Raw genomic sequence first — 12,322 nt, 5'->3', positions numbered from 1 at the left:
AATGCTTTACTGAAGTCCAGATAGACGACATCCACAGCTTTCCCTTCGACTTTGTCATAGAAGGTGAATCAGGTTGGCCAAGCAGGAGCTTCATTTCTTAACTCCATGCTGGCTGGGCTTGATTGCCTGCTTGTCCTGCATGTGCCATGCAAGAGCACTCAGGAGGATCTCTTCCATGACCTTACCCAGGACCAAGGATGCGATGTGAAGCAGGATGCTCTGCCCTGGAATCTGGTTCAGCCACTGGACGATATCCTTTTTGCAAGGCTCTCAGTAGTGCATTGAGAGGGGGAATCATGTGCTGCTTTTGGTATTGAATTATGCTAAAACCAGTCTGATTCACTAAACTCAAATTAACATCCTGATTACTGAGGCAGCTGGAGACATGTGACTGGCAATCAATCACTTGATACTATAAAAGTCCAGTCCACTCTCCTGTGGGGTTAGGTTCTTCTAACATATTCCTTCTTGCAGTATGTATGAAGTTTCCTCCTCTAAAGTGAGAATGGCCCTTCAAAGATACTCCTTGAGGCTGAGAGAGATCTGCCCACAAGCCTTGGTATGGTGAGTTACATCAATCTCTACTTAATAATTGTTTCTTTTTGCTACTTTTAATATAATTCCTTTGATACAGTGCAGTATCCTATCTTATACTATATGCTACTAGAAGTTTTAGATTTTATACTGCATACTAAGTGATTCTGATTAAGATATTTTGTCTGATTATTTGTCATCATAAATAATACATTTTATACATATACATCTGATGTGCCACCTTTAATTCTGTGAGACAAAATTATTTAAACTGTTGACAAAAGACTGGGGCTAAGGCTGGATTCAGCTGCACTCAGGCCCCTCTTATGAGGAGTTTAGAAACCTAGAAGGTCCTTTCTGCACCTCATGTCTCAATGGGACAGCTTCTCTAATAAACTTCATCTGAAGCTCCTACTCCCACCCATGACAGGCTGACAGGGCTATAGTTCTCTGGATTATCTTGCAAGTGGGCACTATATTTGCTAATTTCCAGTCAGCTGGAACTTCTCCACTAAAACAGGACTGCTGTTAAATGACTGAGAGTGATTTGGCAAGTTCTTTTCCCAGTTCCCTCATTATTCTGGGGTGTATCCCACCACGGCCCATATTCCTTAAGGTCCCTCCCAGCCCAGACCTTTCTACAATTCTATGATCAACAAGTGCTTTCCAACTCTTCTTTCCAGGGCTGTACCCATGCAATTATTTCAAGCAGGTCTCTGAGTTATGTAGGGAACAGTATTGGTGGCTTTTATACTAACAATGACTAAATGCTTCCTCTAAACATTTATTTTCTATTATTTTGCTAGTTTGTAAATGTGTGTGAAACTCAGTAATAGAAAATTTATACTTCAAACACAGGCTATCATAACACGAGTAATGTAAGATACCCAACACTGAGAACTAAATCCAACGCAGAAATGAGGACTAATTTTGCATTTTTTCAGCTTGGCAGGGTTTCAACGCTTTTTCATTCTCATGTCCTTTTTATATACTGAAGTATTTAGCAGAGATAAGAACAAAAAAGAGATAATGCTGTTTAAAGGCTTTTTAGCATATGCAGAAACAGAAATACCTATCAAAAGAATTGTTTGCATAATCATGACATAAACAAGCTGCAATTAGACTGTACTTATAATTTCATTATGCTACTCATTATGACCAAGATATCCTGTTTGTTCTGCCTGTTCAAACAGAAAAATATGCAACCCTTCATGAAAGCAATTCTTTAATAGTGTTTCAGAAGGAAGCTGTAGCTGGTAAACACATGTTCTTATGGGAAATTGCCATAATCCTGACTATATCCCAGCAGGCTCTGAAAATATTTCTCACAAAGTCTCTTACATAAAATCTACAACATATGTAGAGCAGACTGTGCTTCACATCCTTTTAAGGAACTTGCAAGATTAATGAAGAGGACATTGCTCTTGCTTTTCCTTCCAAATGTCTACCTCTTGCAACAGGTATTCAGTAATATTTATTTTCTCTCCTATTTTCGTGGTTTCTGCACTACCATGAATCTGTAAAAGAGGCTGTGAAAGTTTACAACTAGACCTCCTATTGACAGTGTCTTCAGTGTCTTACTGTCAGCTTCTTATGCAGCCTATCCAACACACCAACTATTGATAAATGCATTTCATTACGTTTGTACCACTAAGCTCCAACCATTCTTCCAGGGCAATAATCAGAGAAATCAATACAGTTGCTATTTTTTATGTGGTTGCTAAGAGGTTTTGAAAATCAATACAGTAGTTATTTTTTATATGGTTGCTAAGAGGTTTTGAAATTGAGCTCACTTTTTTATTTTTCTTTTTTTTTTTTTTTTTATTACTATTGACTGATACGTCAAAAAGAACACAAACAGACCAATACAGCTCCCTTACTAATTGTCATTCAGCTAAATATCTATAAGCCATTAGGGACATTTAAAAGTCACAAATTTCTGGATGAGGAACACTAACATTGATGAAAATTTTAATAAACTTCACCATTTGAAAAATGTAGATCACTCTTCACAATCTAAAAAAAACCAGAATGGTTTTTTCAACTACTTTTTCTTCACTACTTCTTAACTGAGTTTTTGCCCTCTTGCATCAAACAAGACAATTCAGTTAGAGAAAATGAGACCACATTATAGACATGGAAAAATTCTCAGTGAAACCAGAGAAAAATTCAAGAAGTATTTGGGGCTTTTTATTTTAAATATAGTTTCTTTGATATTCCAAATCAGAAACCTAGCAATTAGTCTTCCTGAAAAGCTCTGTGATCCAGTATCACCTACTGTAATTATCTATTTTTATCAAAACCAGAATCAGTAGCAATGAGAAGTCTGCCAGGACTACTGTGTTTGTTGTCTCATCTTCTTTTTCAACAGCTGTTTTTTCAGGAATTGTTTACCAGACAGATGAACAGTCATGCCTCATTGTCTTCTTCACACTGGAACAAAATTGACCTTCACAATTTGTGCAACTTGAAATTATGCGTTCAAAAGACAGCATGGGTAAGAAAGGGGGTGGTACACTTCTGATCTGTGTAATTTACTAAATCTATAAAAAGTGGATTTACAACCCCTCTATTCTGATTTACCAGAATTATGCTCACACTTAGGCTGCATTTGTAGAAATAGCTGCAGAAAATGCAGGAGGGAAAGAAGAAAGTCAGACCTTTAATGAACATACAGGAACTTACAACCAATGTCCTCCACACTGAAATATCACAGATGGTAAGATTAATTTTTAAACTACTGTGCTTTCCTTTACCACATGCAAAAATACTGCACTAGTATTTTTAACTTTCTGGATGTTAGTTGGCCACAATGACTTGCTACTACAGTTGGAAACCAGACCACAAATGTTCTACCACTAAAGTTTAAATCTATCTCTTGGTTTTGACTCCACACTATAAATTACTAAAATAAACAGGAAAACTTTTCATTTGCACTTCTGCTACTTTCCATCCAGGGCTCTACTCTCCAGAAACTATTCAGACTCCTCTCCCTTTCCCTCTCCCTCTCCCCTCCCCCGTGTTACATGTTACTCTTTAAAGCCCAAGGTTTTAAGCGCTCTGCATAGAGTACTCTAGCTACTTCTGTGGGTGTCACTCTTAATCAATGACACATGGAAAGGAAATGAAGGAGCCAAAAAGCAGCCTTGTTGTCTGGAAAAACCTCAGAATACATGGACACGGGTGAAAACGGTAGGAAAAATCAGAGTTGGATAACAGGAAATGTTTGCAGCTTACTGAAACAGTTTAATTAGAGCCTCATTTTAAAGCATATGAAGCTGAATGAACAAAATTTAGCTGCAAATTAATGGAAAAATGGGGCAATGACCTCAAAATTACAAATGTATCCAAACCCCTGAAGACATTATAAGGATGAGCCTATCACAACTGTTAAAAGAAATTTTATGTACTTTTTACACAGTCAATGCAAATTAAAACATATTTTGCTTTCTTTTATATGTCCTACTCAAACTTCACTAAACCTGTAGTCATTTGCAAACCTACGAAAACATGTATTCAGCTATAAAGAGTGAATTAGGATGTTTAATGGCTAAAGATGATCAGACAGGCCCCTGCAATAAACCAGTAGGGAGTAACAGAGACACACTTATTTACTGACTGATTTGAAATTAAGCTTTTTCCTCTGTGGTAGCCTCATTTTTGATACACATCAACTACACTTCTGTCCACAGCAACAAGAAAAGCATGCCAAAACCAGGTAATTCTGATCTCTGTTTATATTAACTAATACCCCATTCGGGTTTCTAGCTGCTGGCTTTCGCAAGTGAAACAAACATACAGCTTAGGATGACCTCTGGGAAGGTCCGCAATTTAAAATAGATAAGCTGTACACCCAAACTGCTTATCATACATAGTGAAGAACTGATCTTTCACCACTGAACTATCATCTTCATTTCCAGACCCTCTCAAGTCCTTCACCTCCACTGTGATGGCCTGAACTACACTCACAAATTCATTCTAGTCATGACTCTTCGGCCCACCAAGAGCAGCTGTTATATTTAGCACAATCTATTGACAGGGATTTGAAAGAACGTATGGTGAAATACCACACTCTCTTGTTTTTTCACTCAAAAATTATGCCAACCAACATTTCTACTCCTAGTTCTAGGAGGATGTAAAAAAATAAAAAGTGGGAATAGAAGAAACACCCCCCATCCCAAATTGACTATATTCATCAAACAGCAGCTTAGCATGACAAGTATTTAGTTGTCTGCAACTAAGAAGTAAGCAGAAACACTGATTGGCTAGACTTGGTTCAAAAATCTACGCAAACAACTAAGAATCAATGTTAGAATGTTTAGTTTTCCAGTAAACAATACTGTCATAGGAAAGATTGTGCTCGTGGATTACTATACTACACTATTTAAAACTACAAATAAAATTTGTAGTTTTATGAACATAACTTTCAGCATCTATAAAACAAATCATTAGTCTTGGCATGTGACCAAGGTACAAGTGTAGTCGCTTCACTGGGAATAAATGCAGTTGGCTAGGCAGTGTTGTAAGACTCTTATTCCATTTTTTCCCAACAGAGGAGTACTTTTACTGCTTCTTTTTCATGCACATATACACTGAAACAAGCAACCAGTTAGGATCTCTCCCAGTTTCAGGAAGGGAAAACAGCTTTAACACTACTTAGAGCAAATCAGTGCCAGTTGCAACTGTTTAAAAGATTATTCCTTTTAAAAAGCTCCACTCCTTTCCATTCACTTGTTGCAAGGTAAAGGGGCATTACATCTGGTGGGAAAGAGGAACAAGGATTTCCTGCTTTGTATATCCTACTACACAGAAGAAAGTGTTGCCAATCCCAGAAATTGAATTTTGGAATACTGACAAAATTATGAACCTTATGTGGTCCAGGATGTTCATATGGTATTTCAATTACACAGATGATTCACTGATATTTATCATAGCCATACAGTCTGAAAAGGAACTTTGGATAGCTAGGTCAGTTAAGCAGTTAGCTGCTACTGATGAATATGATCTTATGCTGCTTGTCATCTAGCAAATCTGTCTTTGAAAAAGTATAGTCTTGCTATTCAAAAGTCAGTTGTTACTCTCACAAATGCTCTTAGGAGATAAGAGATGATGCCTTACAATTCCAGCAGAACCATGCTGGGCAAAGAAAAGAGTATATTGTCTGCAGCTGTCAGAGTCCAATCCATCTGAAATCCTGAATCCAACTGTTTCCAGCCCTCAGAGCCAAGTTCTCAAAGTTCTGACCATTAATGAAGAATTTCACCCTCTTGGGCTGTTCAAACACTCACAGATCCAGCACTGTCACAAATAGACCAGCAAAACTGAGTTTTGTAGCAGTGCCGTTCTTTGAGGATTTGCAGAAATGCATGCAGAGCCATAAAGTGCTGGAGAGTCGCACAAAGAAACTACTAAGCAGCTTATGAAAGAGTTTCCACAAGAGATCAGGCACATCTGTAGAGCTCCAAGCAATAAAGACACTAATCTCTCCCTTAACTGATAGATCCAAAGAGGCTATCACCAAAATACTTAGGAAGCTACATTCTTCCCTGCAAGATCACAGCACTTTCCTTTTGCCTTTGAGTTAGTTAATGCTTGTACAAATTCTTTAAAGCCCTAGCAGGACCTTTCAAGCAAGAAATGCTTAATCCTTTAATGCTGAGGAGAGTGGCTCTTTCCTTAAGGAAAGCCAGGTATAAGTAAGATCTCTCAGAATCAGCTGGGAGTCTCACTGGCACAGAAAATACACTGCGGCATACTTCTGTACATATAGAAACCAGGACTGAATATAACAAGCAATTCTACAGAATATCCCACTCTACCTAATCTACTATAGAACTTAAAATTCAGATTTATACTTCAGAAGAAGGCAGGAATTGCTCTTAATGTAAAAGATTCATCACCCACCTGAAATCCAGAGTTGCTTGCAACAGCCAGTCTCCAAAAATGAACTTAAGTGAACTTGTAACATATACGTACTTTTAAACTCAGATATTTGAAAAGCTCCCTTTGAGCCTAGAAAAGAGCAAACACTGATTACCCTTCCACTTTCACCAGTGAATGATGTAGAAGTTCTATAAGCAGCTGAGCTGACTCCTAACCATCACCACTTCCATCAACCTCGACAGGGAACCTTAAAGTATGCCAAAGGGTTTGAGGGATGCAAAACAATTATTACTAACTGTTTTTTTAATGTACACTAGATTTAGTTTACAAAGCAAGAAAGAGAAATACTTCATTTGCTCTGCAGAATTACAATGATGTAAATACCACCATTGGAGATTTTTTACTTTCTTAATTTTATGAAAGCCATCTCTCTTAAAGCACTTTATGTACTACTTTGCCATTCTGCAAGCCCATGTCTTGAAAATTGTAACTATAAATATTTTTAAAATATTTTGCAAGGGCTGCAATTTTTCAAGGATCTGATTGGTTTAAACCACTCCATTTATGGGAAAAGAATATTTATTTATGTTGGTCCTGGTGAAACTTGTATTTTCCATGTTGCAGTTGGAGATCTAAAATACACTTAGGGAACATTTTATTATCCTACACCTGTAATTAAAATATTGGTTTTGCTTTCTTCCCCATCACAACCATGAGCTTTAACATGTTTTAAAATATCAATAAAATAAGAAAAAAAAGGCTTTTTTTCTTTCTAAATTTGAACTCCAAACTGTTTCAGGAGCCAATATTACAGCAATGAATTGATAGTGCAATATTTTCTTATGGAGGTTCCATAAGAAAGATTGAATTTATGATTTATCACACTGTACTACCCCATAATCAACACCACCTCTGAAACTGCAAGATCTCAGCAACATGTAAAATGCAATTCTGTCAGGGTCTATGAAAGGGCTTTTTCCTTTGCTTCTGGATGGTGAAAACCATAAAGGATATCATATCAATGAGTGGACTAAACCAAAACAAAAGCAACTGAAACAAAGGGAAAAAATTACATATCCTATCAAGCCAGGTATAACGTTAAATTAGACCAAAAGTAGAATCTGGAGCAACCAGTAATAAAACAGAACATACACAACACTGGGAAACCTGCCATTGATATATTTTGTAGCACTGAATGTACAAAGGCTCAAGTATAAATTGTGCAGCTAGTAACTAGTTCATTGTACTTCCTCTGAGCTTTAAAAATATTTTCTTAAGCAGAACTAGCCAAAGAGTCTTGAAATACATTTGTTTTGAGTACTGGTAATTCAATGCTAACACCAAACCCAGGTTAAAATAATACATTCACATATAGATCTGGAGATTATGTATGACATAATTTTCCATAGAAAGTTATGATTGAGCAGAACATCAGGAATTTAACAAATCTGTTCTTCAGTCATTTTAAAAGTGAAATCTGACCAGAAAAGCTTTCTTTACAAACTAATCTTAAAAGACATTCATCTTTTTTCTCTACTTCCTGCAAAATTTCAGGAAAAAAACCCCACTACTATTCCAAAGTGTGACTCCCTGGAGAAAATGTACATACAATGTTTGCAATTACTGGGAAAAGTCCACTGCAAATTGAATTTATTACTTTACTAGTGGAAATTCAGCAGCTGAACTAACAAAATCAGGTTGAGTGTTGATTCTTTTTAATAACTGCCCCTTATATCACTAAATCCTATGGCAGAAATAAATTTTATTTCATGTTACCTCTCTGTTCTGCCAATGCCAATGCAGGAAGTTCATAAATGTGAATCCTCAGGAGGCTTACACGCATCACTGAGAACAGTAAAATGAATGGTTACACATCTGCAGTCTGAACTTTGAGATGAATACAAGCAAATAGTGAATGCGCATTTTTCAAATGATTGCGCCCATTATTTTCCACTGACTCATGACTGTTGGCAGAAATGAATAATACATTTTAATATGCAGAGGTTCAACAATCACAAGTACAGAGAGTATGTATGTGTATATATCCATCTCTGCATACATAATACTAAAGCTATAGGTTTTCATCTGTTTTTTATACTTAAACATCAAATATTTTACAATGCAGAACTGTAAAATATATATAGAACACTGCATCAATCATGTGAAAGTACAAGTGCTGCTCAGCATTTCTGTAAATCCTTCATTAAACCTAGATTTGAGACTGAACCAAAGACTTAAATGGATCAAGTCATGGTCACTTGGAACACTGAGAGACATAAAATGCTGTGTTACTTCATGTCAAGATTATTTGCAGCTCTCTTCATTATTTCAAAGAATATTACTGACAAATACAGTGCATTCCACAATAAAGCCTGCTTATGCCCTTAAATTCAGGAGGAAGCTGCTAAACAAGGACTGGGAAATCAGCTGACCTGTGTCCTGAGGTAATTTACACAACCAGTACACTGCTAACATGCACACAAAAAACACAGACCTGTAACTAACTTTCAGTAACATCGTCAAATAAGAAGGAATTAACTATGTGAATACTGATAATGTCTTGCTCTGCATCTCTACAATCCCTATCAGGCTTTGTAACACACCATATGCCACTTCCCAAGACATCAACCACAACATGTCCTGCATGGAAATACACAGAAAAAATGAAAATTCAACCAGTATATCCTAAATGGTGGCAAAAAGCGTAAAGCACAAGCATCACCTAGAACCACTCAAAGCAGCACAATACTTTGCTGACATTTACTACAATACTGTAACTGTTTTTTACATGTTAAAGTAAATAAACAGCATAGAAGAAAATGTGTGTGTACACTGCCCTCATACTTACTTGAGCAAGACTTTGGATATGTGCATTTGAGGAGAATTAAGCAGAACATGCAAGAAATTAATAGGTCAATATAGTTCCAAATCAACTCGAGAAGAAACTGATACACAAAAATATCCATGATATTTTGATTTAACAACTTTTTACTCCAGGTACAATTTGAAAAGTACTGTCAAAGCACTCACAGCTTCTAGTATTTTGGCAAAGGCAATGAATATCGAACATCTGCAGGGCTGTTGTGAGTTCATGAACTACAGAAATAAAAAATATGCCTTCTTTTGGTAGCCTAGTTCTTATGTAAAAATCCAAAAATAATACACCCTAGTAACCACATCCACAAGGAACCAGATACTTGGCCCCAAAGTAAGACAGAGCAACGCAGGGCTTATGGCAACTACCACTGCTAATGTAGGCTCCAGCACTTATGTTACGATGAAATCAAGCATAGCAGAGCTCAGCCTTTCCAAATCATGCCTTGGTTTAGGGGGAAGTGGAGGATTCTGTGTCAACATCTTTAATAAAGCAGATGTGACTCACTGCACTCTTGTTTTAAACCATAAACTGAGGTTTCTCTTCTTTCTCTGAATTAGTGGCAGCAGCACTGGGGGCAGTAGCACTGGGGCAGCAATCCTTCATAAGTTTTTGCTCAGTACAATAGTTTAAAATAAATTATATTATTTGATACTTAAGTTTTGTTACACAAATCCTGACTTTAGTTTCTCTCCTTAGTACTCTGCATCCTTATTCACCTTATCTTCTTTAGGTACTGATTGTAGAAAAATATGGAACCAATTTAATCAGTACATCATCCCCATAAATCTTCTTATGCTGCATTTTCTTTTTGCTGAAGAACACATTTAATTTATAAGTGTTGTTTCAATAAAACCAAGCAATAGAAAATATCTTTGTTTAACATACTTTCAATGTTGAAAGCATCTGTTAGGTCATGTTAGGGTTTGAGGTTATTTTAATTATTATTATTTTTACACAGATGAGTAAAAGGAATTTTTCAAACACTTCCTTGCATCTTTCTTTGTTCCACTTAAATTACTCAACCTAAATTCAATAATAGTCCAGTCGAATTTCAACACCTTGTAGCCCCATAGCGGCCTGCTAAATTATTTCTAGAAATATCTTGGAAAAGAATTAACGCCAAACACTACTCTTAAGTTTGCAACATTCAAATGCTGTACTTGAAGTTAGAAATTTAGAACTTGTCTTATTTACGTTTCCCTGCCAAAATCCTGCATTCAGTCCCATGATGATTTTTTGCTTCATGTGAGCTTTAATTATAAAGTCAAGAGAAAACTCCTACGTAAGTAGATTCTCTGCTTCCAGGGTCAGAATATGCCAAGTGTATCCATCATTTGTGTGAAGCCTCTGCACTGTCCTGCTCTCTTGTGGGAGGCCTGTTTTCTCTGCAACCACTTTCCCGTGGTTCCAGTCTTCCAACTACACCCTTTTTTATTCTCTCCTTTTTTATTTTTCGGCTGTCAATTCCACCGCTATATCCTTTATGCCCTGAAACTGACAAGAACATCTAAGAGCTACACTCTAGCAAATTTTGATACTCCAAATTCCAAAGCTGAATTTTCCATTGACACGAGGTGAATTCCATTAGCCATCAGGGATGAGGGGCAGCAGTGGGTAACCAGCATTACACTTCAATTTGGGATGTGAGCCAGCCTTATGCAGGGCATGTCACACATTGCATATATCTGTGCACATGGTGCCCATGGACCAGAAGAACCAAACCTCATACTCAAACAAACAAACTTTGAACTCAAAAAACTCAGAACTCACGTTCCTTGTCACTCAGACCAACCCATTTTCATTTGACACTACACGATGAAAAAAAATAAATTTGACAAAACTATATGCATGTATTACAGATTTTACTTTTACTATATTTACTTTTAAAGCAAAAAGCATTGAAAATAATTTTAAAAAATATTATCATTTCCACTGCAAACATCAACTTTCCTCTGACTTAGAAATGACACTTGACCACTAACATCTATGCAAATATTTTCATTTTGATAAAATTAAAATTAGGACAGTAGAGAAACTGTAGATTTTTTCATACTTTATTCCATAGACATAGACTATGATGTTGTTTGGAAAACTTCTTAAAAATTAAACAGTGCAAACGACTGTAAATTTAAGCACTGTCAAAAATAAACCTTTTATTTCCATTATAGTTTGGTGGAAACTGGAATATTCAGTGAAAAACAACTAAATTATTCCTGAGAGACATCTATGCCCCTGAAACCAGAATGCTGTCTTCTGAAACTGTCATTATTTTCTCATTTGAGATATAGACTGCAACTGCAGCTCTGCAGCTATATAATGCTATTCTATGTAGAATACTGCTATCCAATATTATTTGTTTAAAATGTTATGGGCAGCAGATACAACCAGCACTACTGTTCAGCTGTGCAGCTATTAAGTGCTGTAATAAACAGCGGGATGAGGTAGCAGAAATGCCAATTAGAAGTAGTACTATTATTTTAAGCTGAAATTTTGTACTATCTTCAGAGATTCCTAAAACCCTTCATAAAAAAACAAAAAAAAACAAAAAAAAAAAACAAAAAACCAAAACTTTGTTAAAGAAATGAACCTCACTACATCAAAACCCACAATGTTACAAAATTTAGGCATGAGAACATTTCTTGCTTGTACTGATTTTGATGCAGGGACTAACTGAAGGGTCCCACTTCAATGCTTTGCAAAAGGTGATCAGTCTTACACAGAGCACACCCAAACTACTCGGAAATATCAGGTGTGCGTTTTCATTTCCTGTGTTCTCCCATCCAGCATTTAACTAGTCTAAATTTATTTAAAATCTTAGACAGCCATAGCCCTATAGCAAGCAGAAGATATCCTTGTAGCTTTTTTTATGGATACTCATCAGTAATGCCCAAGTGTTTCACAAACACTCCTCAATTCATTCACAGTCTTACAGTATTACAGGATAGAAAGCATTATTACCCCCATCCAGAGGCTGGAAACAAAGGGGCTTACAGGAAGCCACAAAAAACTACAGCAGAAAGGCCAGAA

General features: G+C 36.5%; 1 protein-coding gene across 4 annotated transcripts in view; it reads right to left on the bottom strand.

The window, feature by feature from the left end:
- SNCAIP (synuclein alpha interacting protein) overlaps positions 1 to 12,322 on the bottom strand; it is an 87,756-nt gene that overhangs the window by 65,246 nt on the left and 10,188 nt on the right. The window contains exon 1 of one of the 4 annotated variants that reach the window (XM_058043773.1): positions 6,439 to 6,520. The exons of the other annotated variants lie outside the window; for them this stretch is intronic. The gene's annotated coding sequence lies outside the window, so the exon portion shown is untranslated. Of the gene's footprint in view, positions 1 to 6,438; positions 6,521 to 12,322 lie in introns of those variants that run through there. 4 annotated transcript variants of the gene reach the window in all.

This window comes from Melospiza georgiana, chromosome Z (assembly GCF_028018845.1).
Source record: "Melospiza georgiana isolate bMelGeo1 chromosome Z, bMelGeo1.pri, whole genome shotgun sequence".
Classification (NCBI taxonomy): Eukaryota; Metazoa; Chordata; class Aves; order Passeriformes; family Passerellidae; genus Melospiza; species Melospiza georgiana.
Note: the sequence above shows the minus strand (reverse complement) of the source record. Positions and strands in the feature narration are given on the sequence as shown.